A 15,009-nucleotide genomic window follows, 5' to 3' on the forward strand; every position below is an offset into this window, starting at 1 on the left:
TTCGCAGTAGGAGGCTCTCCTGATGCTTTATCTTGCTGCGAAGTACTGACCACGAAGCACTAAGAGAGTTAGAAAGAACACGTAAGATCCGCGGTGCGATTCGAGATGTATACACGGCACATGTACTGAGTGAGAGAAAGTTATGTCGCGAACCAAGCTGAAAAGATGAATTCTTAACATTGTAAACCAAGCCTAATGGGCAGATGATAAATTCCTGACCTAGCAAGCGAAGCTTAAAGGCCAAATCGTGAGTTCCTCACATAGAAAACCAAGCTGAAAAGGCAAATTATCAATTCCTGACATAGCAAACCAAGCTGAAAGGGCCAATTATCAATTTCTGACAAAGAAAAGCAAGCTGTAAGGGTAAATTATGAATTCCAGACACTGTAAACTAAGCTGTAAGGACAAATGATGAATTGCTGACACTGTAAATGAAGCTGTAAGGACAAATGATGAGTTCCCGACACAGCAAACCTGGCTGAAAGGGAAATGATAAATTCCTGACAAAGCAAGCTAAACTGAAAGGCCAAATGATGAATTCCTGAAATAGCAAGCCAATCTAAAAGGGCAAATTATTAATTCCTGACATAGCAAAGCTATCTGAAAGGGCAAATGACGAGTTCCTGACATCGAAAACCAAGCTGAGAAAGCAAATGATCAATTCCAGACATAACGAACCAAGCTGAAAGGGCAAATGATCAACTTTCAATCCCTTCTCCCCCTTCCCCAGTGCAGGGTAGCCTACCGGGCTCAGCCTGGTTAACCTCCCTGCCTTTCCCTTATGACTTTTCTCTCTCTCTCTCTCTTCTGACGTAGCAAACCAAGCTGAAGGGAAAATTATGAACTCCTGACATACAAAACCAAGTTAGAATGACCAATGATGAATTCGTGTCATAGCAAATCAAGCTCTAAGGGCAAGTGATTAAGTTCTGACATAGTCTACATCGACACACAAAACGCTTCCTGTGCTGCATCAAAACGGAATTCACACAATATTCGCTTGAAGCTTGGTATCCTCGGCTTATTTGCTCTCGATTCCCAACAATGGCTCGAGTGCACTGCCGGGAATAGGACAAGAAGCAGGCGACTTCACAAATACTCTTCCTGTGGTGACGAAGATGAGGACATTTGCCAACTGTTCATTGGGTCCTGAACCCTGTATGCTCAGATGGCACATTATAGAAGAATCTACAGCAGAATAATTCACGTCAACATTTTCATAGCGTACTCTTATGCAAACATATTTTTGCTTGCATAACTCACATCGAACTATTGTAAATAAGTCAATAAATATTTGTATGCGAAACTTTTATGCATCTAAACCCTAACCCTTACGCCTCGTGTGTTTGGTATGGGTACCAGGGCACACGGGCTTAACTGTAAATGAGGCAGAAGACGTACTGGCGCCGGCTTCATTAAAGGCCCGGTCCTGAGGGTTCTACGAACTTTGGCATATATCACTGCTGCAAGAGTTTAAAAAATTTTCTGTTCGCGGGCTACATGTAGAATCATCCATCTGAAAACAATGATTTTCAGCACCTCCGATCTTCTTGACACAGCAGATAGTGCTTCACTAGAAAATTTTGAAGTTTCCCCAAACAGAATACGTTGCCGAATGCCAATACACATAGGTCTGTATTTGCGCCTTCCTCTCAATGTTACTATTGCAGTAAGCCTGAAACCATGGAACATTTATTCGCAGGATGGCGCAGTTTTACAATTCAAAGAAAAGCCGGCAGGTCCCATGCCCCGTGGGAATCGATGTTCTGCGAAGCAGTGTGCAGGGAGCCTACCAAGTTAACGAAACGACCATAAGTGCACCAAGATGTAGGCGGCTGTTTCATGACCTATATTACACGCATGTCATGGCATTCATATCATGACCTATCATGTTCGTCCTATACTCTTGTCATACTATGCCAATTTTGGTACATACCAATGTTAACGAAACGACCACGAGAGCACCAAGACGTAGGCGGCTTGATAGATAGATAGATAGATAGATAGATAGATAGATAGATAGATAGATAGATAGATAGATAGATAGATAGATAGATAGATAGATAGATAGATAGATAGATAGATAGATAGATAGATAGATAGATAGATAGATAGATAGATAGATAGATAGATAGATAGATAGATAGATAGATAGATAGATAGATAGATAGATAGATAGATAGATAGATAGATAGATAGATAGATAGATAGATAGATACCCTCTAAGTGGCAAATGGTCACCAAGAAATGCTTCGCATTTAAAAACGACTTCTAGAAGGTCCCCTTTGCCTAGCTTGGGCTGGGCCTTACGCTTCCCGTTATACTTTCCCTTGAGGCGTTGGCACTACTTTTTTAATAAGGTTACTGTAGGCTGCCTCGATGGCCTGCCTCGCACGCCGCTCCGTGCAGGGTGGAGACAACCGCGTCGTCTGCTACGACAGTCCTCCATTTCCACGCCCGCTCCGAGCGACGCGTTGCGGACGTGCGTGCGCACGAGCGGTTTGTAGGCATCACGGGGGCTTTATGTGGACAAAAGTGCCGTGGAAAGGCATTAATGCGTGTTGATAGTTAAGCAAGTAATATTTTTGATGGTTTACAGTCACTGCAGCACAATTAAATAAGCTGCCTCACGCTGTCATGTAAAGCTGTCGTCTCAAATCGTTTCTAAAGGCGTTACGACCGCTTGTTGGCGTGATAGTTTGTTTACTGTCAAACTGGAAGTAGGTTGCATGATACCCTGCAGTGAGAACAACGGCGAAAACTCATGCCTAGTGGCGACGAAAGCCGTCCTCGATGCGAATGTTAGGTGCACTGTATATAGTATCTGCTGGCGTGTATTAGGCTTCTGCAGAAGTCTACACGCGGTGGTTGTCTTTGTACGTCCTCCATTAACACTTTCGCACCCTTGTAATTCCATTATTTCCTTTTGAATGGCGCTGTCTCCAGATGCTTCTGGCTCGCAGCTTACAGACTCTTAGAAAAAAGTTAGTAAAAAAAAAGTTTGTAGCTACAAGCAGATAGGTGGTAACTGCAGCGGTTGCTACCTTTCCTGGACCGGTACTAACTTTTGGCTACATGTTTACTACCTGCATTAGCAAGCAGTTTGTAGCTGCATGCAAAGAGGTAGTAACTGCAGTAGTTACTACCTTTCTTGAAACGTTACTAACTTATTGCTACCTGTCTACTACCTAATACAAGACTGTCGTTACTACCTAATGTGTTCAAGTTAGTAACTGGAAACATCCCGAAATATCACTTTTTAGGGGAACCTCACGAAGAAAATATCTACTTTATCAAGTACAGAACCATAATGTTTTTCGTAAAATCAACCAACCGCAGTGTATGAACACCCTCTCAGGGCAGAAACTCTCCTCTTGGGAACTGTCGTTTAGTGCGCAGCATTCTTGGTAATCATTATTTATGAAGCCTATACTCTACCTTTGAAACTAAGACTGCTGTATTTTAGGAGATAAGCAATTCCAAAGCATACCACGCACACGATGGCTATCTTCCCAGTGAGCTCTTTTTTACCACCGATCTCGTGTTTGATAAACGAAATACATGTTGTTTTAGTGCTTTCTTTCTTTAATTTTAGTTTCTTTTTTAGTTTTCTTTTTCTTCCCTATTATCGCCCGATTCGTGGGGTATCCTCCGTATGGCGTTTAGACCGCTACAACAGGCCGCAAACCAAACCAAATTGTGACCGGAGTACATGATTCTTGGCGATCAACTTTATGTATCTTCCTTGTCTATGTGTCTAGCTGTGCTCAGCTTGAAAACAAATCTGCACCGTCGTGCCCACTTCACCAGTCCTAAATTCAGAACAACCTCCCGTAAAATGCTTCCTGAACCACGACACTGCGCATACACATCCTCTTTAGTCATCATACCCCCGCAAGGTATGACGCAATCAAATCGAGAATTTCGCCTCGTGGTCCCAGGCGTGCATTTCACAGTCCGCAGCCTGTATTTCCGAGCTGGCCGTCTGCTACAGTAGCCCCGACGCAGACGAACGGCTTCTTCGTCTGCTCAACGATGGATACGTCTGCTGCTCTTTCGTGACTGCACGTCATGCCGGTCGCGCCGCGCCGGTCAGGAGACGGTTTTCCCACAATGCGTCTTCATCGCGCAGCCAAAAGTGACAGGTAAGCTTTTGCTGTCACGCGAAGGGGCGGGGAGAGGCGAGATCACTTGGCGGGCTGCCCCCCCTTCAACAATGGGACGACGGCGCTGCGTGCCGTTCCACAACACCACGTCGTCTGCTTCGCGCGCGCCGCGGATCGCGTCTTCTGCTACACAGAAGCGCGCGTCGTCTGCTACAGGCTGCATCGTAGATCTGCTCCGAAACGCAATGAAGAAGGCGGGAAAGAGGAAAGGGGGCAGCCGGCGGAATCACACTTTTATTCTGTTCTCCTTTAAGACATCTACATTTGTTGTAGCCCCGGCGAGACTTCGCGAAACACTACGTTTTACCTTATCTATACTTTGCCACGCCATCTGACGACCGGTGTGGTCGAAATAATTGCGAAACATGGCTGTTCTGGGAAACGCACACGTCTCTTATTTCAGTCAATCTAGAGGTGAAAGTATGGCTTCGCGATTTTCGTGGGGAACTGTTCTTGTTGCCCGTCAGCTGATCGGGCAGCAACGCGTGTATGTGGTCGGTTTAGCTGATTTGCTTGAATAGACCTGTACGCTTCTGCTCGTAGGTGTCAGATATGACGACCGCAACGCGCCTCTTTTCTGCAGAACTTGCTCTTGCTCAGAAAGTAGATATTGTAAGACAGTTTTCGATATGACTCAGCCTGAAAAACATGCAAAGAAAGGTCGAAAGAGAGAGAGAAGAGCCCTGAGTTTCTATTAGCAAAATGAAAGTTACGCAGAATATATCCTGATGTCAGTCCAAGTTAGCGAAGATTTCTCAGTATCGGAGAACAGTGTATCGGAAAGAAACACGAGGTATGTGTAGCGTTCTTTATTTACATATTGGATTGATGCGACGCTGTGATGCCAAAGTACGATGAGAGAGGCGCAGCGAATTCTGGCGATGAACGCATTCCGAAACTAAAAGTCTATCTTCATTCGTCAGCTAGAAGATGCGTACGCTCACTTTTTTTGTGTGTTACTATGCGACGCGGCTAACGCTCCGATCGTCTCAAATCGCTGACTTGCACGAGAGAAATTCGTAAGGGACTTCGTTTCCATGTTACCACACTGTAGACCTCTCAAAAAATCATGTGGTTTAACTTTCTCACGCAACACATAGCCTATGAGGAGCGCCGTATTGGTGGTCTCCGGACTAATTTCGGGGATATAATCTCCTTTAGCGTGGGCCTAAATCTAAGTACACGAGGGCTTTTGCATTCCGCCTCCATCGTAATGAAGGCCACTGCTACAGGGAATCGAACCTGCACCCTCGTGCCTAACTACAGGTCGCCATAGCCACTGAGCTTACGTGGTCATTTTGCCAAGTTCAAAGTGTATTATATTCATGACAAAACTCTTCAATGATATCTGTTTCGTAACTTCCCACAAAAAGTAAACTTCATGAACGATGTTTTGTTGATGGTGGCGTCACCTGTGGGCAACGAAACTCACTAGAAAGCGCCATTTTTCCAGCACCATAGAAAGAAAGAAGGCTGTATTAAAATTTTGAGGCGGAACCTTTTCGTCGGTATTTGTTCTTTCAGGCACTTTTCAGTGGGCGATAAGTGACTAAATGACTAAACTAATAATTAAAGTGACTCCCGGCCGACCTATTCAGGAGGTGGTATCAACACTCACGTCAAAACAAGCAGACGACCTTCGCGGAAGCAATCTTCAAGAATGCGATGATTACACGAGGAAAAAAATTCAAACTTTTCATGATGATCGTGGCAGGGTGCGAGCATTGGACGAGTAAATAGTTAATGGAGGAGTTTGGCCGATTTCAGAATAGCACCTCGTTGGCGAAGTTTCGTAACCGAGGGGGGGGGGGGGGGGGGGCGGCTTTTGTATCTGCACCGAGCGCTTCCCAGATGGCGCTGAGGCTGTTTCAGCTTCGTACAAGATTTGCCGAAGCCAGTCGCTTGGGCTATGGCGGAAACGAGACGATTTTCTGAACAACAACAGACGCACACCTTTCTTGAATTCGGCTTGATCGGACCTGATAAGCAAATCATTGCCCGATCCACGTCAACGTTCGAACGCAAACTGCCACGGCCGATCTGGAGCGCTTGCTTGCCCAGACGCTTGAAGAGGGCTCCAGACTGGCCATGATACGGCATGCGCCGGCTTATAGAATTCTACTTTATCTGTGTAGAACGGAAAAGTGGTCAACGTGAAGGCACAACGTTTCCTGCAAAATGTTATTCCCCTACTCGCTGGCTCTGTTATCTGGCGCTGCTGTCGGTAACGAAAGCTTCCACGTCCGGTGCCTGTACACTTGCCCAATTCCGCCATATTGTCAAACTCGCCATCTTGTCAGCTCCGATTGGCTCACAGGGCTGCTAAGACCTCTCTGATTGGCTCAAAACATAAGCACGGCGTAGTTTGACAACATTGCGGATTTTCATCACAGTCTAGAATAGGACCCCTGGCATCGCAGAAATACTCAGAATTATTTGAACAACAACATATTATGAAAGGTATTGGCGCATTTTGGTGACACCGGCTTCTCCCTTTCGCATGGCCAACAAAATGGCATCCCAAAAAGCTCCTAAAAACGCTGAATACAGTCAAGCAGCAGGAACAAGTTCTGCCCACCAGTCCAGGAGGCAGCAGAAGATAATACAGGAACACGTACTAATTAACATGTACGAACGTGCATGAGCATGCACGATTCCAGAAATTAATAAAAGTATTTGAAGTTGTCCGCGAAAAACACACCGTTCACAGTTTTGCAGATATAACGAAGTGATAGTAAGTGAAACCATGTAACTAAGTGAAAGTTTCATGACGCATGGCAGAACGTATAACATGTTTGAATTTCTAGCTAAGATGCTTGTATTTTCTAGCTTTTGAGGAAAACTATGAGCAGCTGATTGCTGTCAACTGAAAACGCTGGTGACATGGCCTTTGTTAGGCACGTCATACCATATAAAACAATTAAGCAGTGTTTCAGTTCCTTTGACCCAAGGTGTGAAGTACTCTTGGGCGACTGCACGTGGTTTCTGGATATCCTCGTCTCCTTATCTGACAAGCGTTGTTCACCGTCGTGCTCGACGTCACTAAACCTAACGCTAAATGTAGTGTTCACGCATTTACATAAGTAAAAAATGGTCCTGAGATGGCGATATCTGTCCGCCTTTGCATTTTCGCCTTTCTTTTTATTTATTCGGTTACGGAATTCCCCTGAAACCGGAAAGTTACGCTTGACGGACGCTCGGCAGGTGGCTCCGTCTGCTTCCGGTTTCAACTGCACCTGGTGCGCGTCGGTGGACAAGCAGCCATTTATGTTTGCGCTGTATGTATTTCTCCCTGTCACGTTCGTAGCGGAAGCCACAAATTAAGTGACACGCTTACTACACCCGCCGTCACAGTGACCGCGTTCGCGGTATCCTTAGTCCTTGTTTTTCTTTCTAATTTCGCGTATACATGTTTGTCCACCATGTTTGGACGGCTGTTCGTGAGAAAGCACTGGAGATGGATTCCGTAGCGATTCGCGTGGGCAGGTTTGTTCGCACAACTAAGTCTCTGTGTTCCCTGTGTTTGCAGTAAAGCCCTCGGGATATCGTCTGTTGACCGATCGAAATTGGTGTTTGCACAGAATAGGATGTTTGGCGCTCGTGCGAGACATTCCGTGTGCTTCCCAGTTACGCTGCACTGGCAACGAAGAGGTGTAGTGTTGACTCAGCGTTTTGTCGTAACGCTGACTGCAGCGTGATTGGAGGCAATCTCTCGAAAGGGTCTCTTGACCATGCATGAAATTGTAAGAGCGAAGAGTGATATCCGTGTGTTCAGAGATGTTCATTGCGCTCTGACATTGGGGCCCTAAGTTTTTTTTTTTTAATTAGGATTCACACAAAAAAAAACACAGTTGGGCAAGAATTTCTTGGACACTGGTCCTGCCCCAGATCCGCTCTCGAAGCTCTACGGGATTTTCTCGTGGACAATGACGTGATCATTTTTCTGTGAACAGTAAAGCTTACTTACGTTCCTAATTTTCTGTGTAATCCTATGACCTGTTCGTGTTTTTGTGGGTATTGTGCTCTCACAACTTCCTTGTCTTGCTTTTCTCAGTTTTTCTCGGCGGTTGATGGACTTGTTTCGCTAGTGTCCTGTTATTTCGTTGTGGACTTGTTTTGGACAGCATTCTATGCCCGAAGTTTGACACAGAAAGAAAACAGATGGTCGACAGCCTACAAAAGAGTGGTCTTACGCACAGGACCTTTGAAGACGTCGTTTTCCCCGGAGGATCCGCGGCCATCAGGAAGAGAGCGCAACTGACTGCTGATGGCCTTCCTGCGAGACACGGGGCTCATCGACACCTGGTGACACACCCCTGATCTCAACTCCAAGGAGGATCAGGCGGAACATTTGCCGGCTATGTATGTCAGGCTGACCCGCCTGCTTCAACATCATCATCACCACCACCACCACCACCACCAGCCACCAGCAACAGCGTTCTGTAACTTTATTGCTTGTTTCATCGGCTGAGGTTTTGGGATAGCCGACTCTTTCAGTGGCTAATTGTCATATTAGACATCTAAAAGAAGAAGAAAAGGACTAAACATAGAAACACCAGATCAGTTTATTCTAGTAAAAAGTTCAAAATTATTTTTTTTCATTTGTTCGGTGGGAAAAGGTTGATTGATACTGGAGAAAGTGAAGTCCAAACTTCACTTTTCTTGAATATTGCGCCGAACACATATTGCACTTTACATGAGTGCAATATTTCCTTTTGGTCCCACAAGTTCTTACAGAAGTTGCAGAGTTGTGAACTTGGTGTTCCAATTACTTCTCATTATTTCACAATTTTCGGCTACTTTTGCAAAAGAACTCGACGACCCCAATCAAAGTACTGCTTGCATCAGTAGGCAGGATTTCCTTTTCTTTACTAAATGCGACTGACCTAATTCAAATCGGTTGACCCGTTCCTCGAGTACAGCCTTTTGGGTTTCACGTGCATTTGAGTCGACAAATCGGAATTGGCCGGTTGCTAAAGGTTCCTCTTTAACTTTTAACTCTTAACTTTAACTTCAACTCTTAACTTACGTCTCTTTACATTAGTTCTTAGGTATTGCGTGACATGTAATCCCTCTTCGTTCCCCGCCAAAAGAAAGTTTTTAAAAATTAGTTACCGTTAGACACTCAGGTCGCGTCGCCTCGGGCATCGCAAGAATACTCGCAATGTCCAGTACACGCTAGCTCAATGAACGAGTTGGTGCGAATTCATGGTGGAAAGACAGCGCAAATGGCAAGGACTTGGACACCAGAATGGAACTTACGTCGCTCGTGTGGTTCAGTTCCTTCTTGAGCGCCTGTCTTACTTTATGAGCGCCTGCCCCGGATTCGCTAACAACCGCATGCGGACCATGAGAGAACACCTGGAGCCCCAAAATATTCTTGCCATTCTGTTGTCGTAGAGAAAGAAAAGTACTGCTGTTGCTGCAGCCATGCCTAAGTATTTCTGACAAGGAAAACTGAAGCCCTCCGTTGTTATTTTACTCATGACTTTAAAATTCAGGAACCCACAGATGCGCGCTACAAAAGGGTACACGCGTTCTCCCTTGTTACACGCCATTTTCCAACAAGCAGGCTTTTCATACTTCAAATGCTTTTTTTTTTCTTCTTCTGGTACGCGTTCTTCGACCGCTGCGAAGCAGACAACGCTTTTGTCTCAGCAGACACCACGCTATGGTGGCGAGACGAGTAATCGTTACAAGCCACTTTCGAACATATAGGCTTTGCATACCGCAAGGACAATTTTTTTACTTATATATATTCCTCGCGCATGTTTTCCTCGGCAGTTGTGAAGACGACCCCGTTTTTGCCTCGTTCGACACCATGTTACACGCCATTTTCCAGCTAGCCGACCTAATATATACGACGAAGCAGCTTTGCTTCTTTCTTGCATGTTTTCCTCGACTGCTGCGAAGCAGAGTACACATTTTCCGCCTTTGACGCCGTGTTTTAGTGGCTAAGAGAACAACCATGCTACGCGCTATTTTCGAAACGAGCAGCTTCGAAAATAACGAGGACCCTTTCTTTGTTGGCATGCTTTCCTTGACCGTTCACGAAACGCAGCACAATTTTCTCTCGTTCGACACCATGTTGCACGCTACCTTCCAACAAGACAACATTGCAGAGGCTCTTTTTTTTTTGCTAGCTTTCTTCGACTGCAGCGAAGCAGACGAACTTTGGCACGTCGAACAAACGTCTGCACTGTACACACACGTGGCGTGGCATGACGCCTCGTATGTAGTACAAAGACTGCATGTGCCTTGAGAGCTCTAGCCGGCATAACGGGTAGCTGCCACCGTTATAAGTGGAAATGACGAATGGAACTTCGCACAGCTCCAATTACCTTCTTCTTTCTCTCTCACTCTTCTATTTTTCTTTCTTTTTAAGCTTGAAGCTCGCTCAGCTATTCGACCTCCACTCTGTCCTATTACAGCGCGTGCCACCTACCATTCATAAATCACGACGCTTCCCTCTGCGCGCTCGCGTACGGCTAGCTGTCCCGCTCCTGAAGCAGAAGCCCCGACTCGGTCAGAATGACAATGGCGCTCGGATAGGGGCTCGGAGATGGTAGCTCGTTAAGGACAAGAACAGACGCGCCGACCGCAGCGACGCCTCGTGGCCTGCGGGCTCATTATCATGTTTCGTTGTCTGTCTTCCGCTTTCTGGTTCTTTGTTTTTCCCTTTTTCTTTTCCGGTTTCGAGTCAATAGCTTCAACGAATCGCGGCTTTGGATTTGTCTTTTCTTGGCAGCACTGCCCTCGCTTCTACAGGCTAGCCGATTTGGCAGGTTGTGGCTTTGTTCTAACGTTTGTTTGCTTTCAGCCACGAACCAAATAACAGAAGGCAGGCCAATAGTCGAGGCGCGACATGAAGATGGAGGGGAGGGGGGGGGGGGGGGGGGGTTGCTTCGAGGGCGTCGAAGGTGGCTGTAAGGTGGATACACTTTGTGTCTTTGGACCTTTCGCGGAACGGAATCTCGCTTTCAATGGATTTCCGGTTGTGGCTCTCCGTTTCATTATTTTTTCCCCCTTAAAGTCTCGTCGTGTGCTGCTCCGGTGCAACCCTTTGTTTCTCAAAGAGCAATAAATGTAACAGCCGAGGGTCGCCCTTTTGTTCTGCGCGGCATTTCACTGAGAGCGGCCTTCAGTGGCCGTTGAAGGCTTGCCAAATGGCATGCGAACTGGTTGTGCGGCGAAGCCTCCCGTTAGGTGAGCGCGTTACTAAGGCGTAAGATGTGTACTCGTTCGAAGGCCCGACTGAGTTTTAAGCGAAACGTGCTAAAGCCGATTGGCAGAGCTGCTTCTTGTTTTACCAGTGCTATCCCGTAACACCGCCCAGTAACCCGCTCTCAAAAACTACTCAAATTACATTTTCCTTTATCGTTCACAAGATAGAAGATGTCCGGCATGCAAATATGGCACTTGGCTCTTGACTCTTGAAGAGGTGGTACAGTTGCGCCTATATTTCTGTATGCTTTTGCACATAGCATTATAGGATAAAGAGCAGACGAACAATTGCTACACACAAAACTACATTGTCACATAGCAGTCAAAACAACACTGCGACATTACAAACTCACAAAGCAGCAATGCGAACAAGAACAGTACCACACACCATACACAACGACAGTACAAATTTAATAACGCTGTTGCAAACAATTTTTGCATGCGTTAATAACGCCCAGCAATGCTACTGTCTTAATGTTTTTTTTAATTCTATCAAAGAGGATAATTTCACAATCCGTTTTGGCCTCGTGCTACAGCTGAGTGACTGTAATGCGACAGCATTACGGCGTCTCATCATTCGATGATTATTTGTCGACGTCCAAATGAGCTCAGTACAGTTTCCATGACCATTCGTGAGCTATCACGACCTTGTGATGAGCCGGTGCCGCTTATGAAATCCTTATGACCTTGAGCGATTGAAGCTGCCCTACCTTCACGTCAGCGTGATCTTATTCTTATGAATCATCATCTGTACATCATCATGCATAATTAATCGTCTCTGCAATAATACCTTCCTGGGGACTATAGTTGGTTCATACTTGAATTATCAACGTGCTGCGCAAAATACACAAGAAAGGAAAAAAGTTGCAGTGACGTTTCATTTCGTGAACGCGGGTAACATGCACAGCGATCACCGCGGCGTCGAAGTACAAGCAGAAAGGGCGCGAACGCGACGATTATTTTCTCCACCTCTAGGCGCCTTCCTCCTCCGTTGCTCGCTTCCCTCGTGGCGACAAACATAATTTCGCTGATTTCACAGACGGGGCCATCTACGCTTGCGCGTAGAACAAATGCCGCGCCGATCAGCGCAGCCGGCGTGACGCACACGAGCTAGCGTTTAAAAACGCGCGCGCCCGAAACCGAAACCGGAAGTTTGAATCACGTTTTAATACCAGCCGCTTGGTGCGCTACAGTCGATTCGACCGCTGCCGCGTACACGTTCGAAAAGCCGACGTTCGGTTTCGCCTCACGCGATTGGCCTAGGCCGCGATATATCGGCGCAGCCTGGGCAATCGCGTGAGGCGAAACCGAACGTTGGCTTTTCGAACGTGTGCAAGATAGCGGCCCTGGGCTATATTGGAGTGTCCGCCATAGAGAAGAAACAAAAATTAAAGAGAGGACACTCGGGCAAATCTGGGCTGAGAAAGTGCGTCATGATCACGTGAAAGCCTTGTCTTCTACACAGCCGCTAGCTGGCGCGAGCGGTTAAAAAAATCTGTTTAAGATTAAGTTGACGCACAATGTTATACTTTTAAAGTTTTGTTCCCAGTCAGGCTACACGCTCTTACTTGCTGTAATAAGTTGAATAGTTGTGACTGTACGTTTTGGTGGCTTTTTAGTGCACAATACAAAGCCAGGCCTTGCCCAGCCGCAAGCCATTTGCATTTCAGTGCGTTTCGGTAGCGTGAAGCTTCGTGCGAACTTCAATCCTTCGTGGCCTCGTGCTAACTTCAGTTTCTCGTGCGGAAGAAACCTCTGCTGCTATCGGCATCGTTCTTGCGTCTTAAACGAAAGGTGTGATGTTCTTTTTAACAGCGAAGCTGTTCTAGCTAACCGTAAGAAGTGGCGCCTGCTGTCAGAAAACGTCGCCGAGCTATGACGTAAAAACCGTAAAAAGTGGCACCTGCTGCCGCAAAATCTTCGCCGAGCTATGACGTCACTGCGTTGCCTATCAACCACCTCGCGTAGCGGCGTGTGCCTCGCCTCCTCTCCGTGCCGTGCAAATGTTGCCTTGACATGGGAAGTTAAGGAGAGGGAACGAGAACATGCTCGGGAGAGGGAAAGAGAAAATATGAACGAGATAGAGGGATGAAGAATTGTAGCAGCACCGACGAGGCAATGCGCAAAGCTTCTGCCGACGCCGCCCGCGTTGCCTAGCCGCGCATGCGCCGAAGCAGTTGCGATGACGTCACCTCGCGTTCCCTAGTAACTGCCGGCGCAGGTGCACGCTCGCTTCGCCCGACACAGACCAACACCGCCTAGATAGCACAGGCCTACGCACTCCGTTCTATGACGTCATGCTACCTGGCCCGAAATTTCCATTTCCAAGGCTGGCGTGACGAAAGCCGTGACGTCAAAATCAATGTTGCTTGCGCAAGAGCATCCCCATTAGATTCTATGGCAGTCAGGCGATTTAGCGTGACGTCATGATCGGAGTGCGTAGGCCTTGTGCTATTTGGTGGTGTTGCACAGACACGGCTCCTGCCTGCCTACCTGCCTCCGTTTGTGGCATGCCAGGAACGCTGTCGCTCGTAGGCACCGACGCGTCCAGCGCTAGTCACGCGAAGTGTCGCCAAAGGGAAGGTACCTCCGAAAATGATCGCTCGAGAATACCTTCCCGACATGCGTATAGTTAAGTTAAACCAAGTTAAGACCTAGCAGCAACCAAGTTAATACCTAGCAGTATAGCAGCCAGTAAGACTTGAGGTTTTACACTTTAGCTGTGCCTAAGCTTTGCACGACCGAGTGCAAGCTCGCCCGCTTTTTTTTTTTTTTAATGCGAAGCATTTCTTAGCGAACATTTGCTACTTTGACAGTAACTATCTCACCGCTTACGACTCATGGTCGTTTCGTTAACTTGGTATGTACCGAAATTGGCATACTATGACGAGTATATGACGAACATAAATGATCTGTCATGACATGAATGTCATGACATGCGTGTCATGTAGGTCATGAAACAGCCGCCTACGTCTTGGTGCTCTCATGGTCGTTTCGTTAACTTGGTAGGCTCCCCGCACACTGCTTCGCATAACATCGATTCCCACAGGGCGTGGGAACTGCTGGCTTTTTTACCTTTCCTTGTACTTCAAACGCTGCGCGCGCTGCGTAGCCTCAATTAAATTAGGCATAGCTGGCTTTGCGTCTTTAGGTTAACAGCTTAGAGAATGCCGAAGGGCCCATTTTCTCTTAGCCAAACATTATATTATACTAGGGAGGTTGTTTCGTTTGCTCATGAGTTAGTCGATGAATGCATGAATGAATTAATTAGTCAGCTATTTTATTAATTAATGAATGTGGTAATAACTGAGCGAGCCCAGCTTGTGATGGCCGATGTTTGTCGAGGGTGGGCTCAGCCAGTTGTACTTACGGTAGGAAGTACAAAGATGCCAGCTCCAGTTCATTTGCCAGCTTCTGCATCGTTTGCTGGTGAAACGTTTCGCTTCTAGGAACACGTAAGACGTGTAAAAAATATCAACTCATGGTAAACTCATACCATACCTACCAGTTAATGAGGTGCATGGGAATCTCCCTGCCTGGCCCCTGGCCTTTATTGGAAGACAGCGGTTCGGGAGGTTAACCCGGCCACTTGGGAAAGTGCACCCATGTCTGGGGCCAA

The sequence above is a fragment of the Dermacentor silvarum genome, chromosome 9, assembly GCF_013339745.2.
Source record: "Dermacentor silvarum isolate Dsil-2018 chromosome 9, BIME_Dsil_1.4, whole genome shotgun sequence".
Taxonomy (NCBI): domain Eukaryota; kingdom Metazoa; phylum Arthropoda; class Arachnida; order Ixodida; family Ixodidae; genus Dermacentor; species Dermacentor silvarum.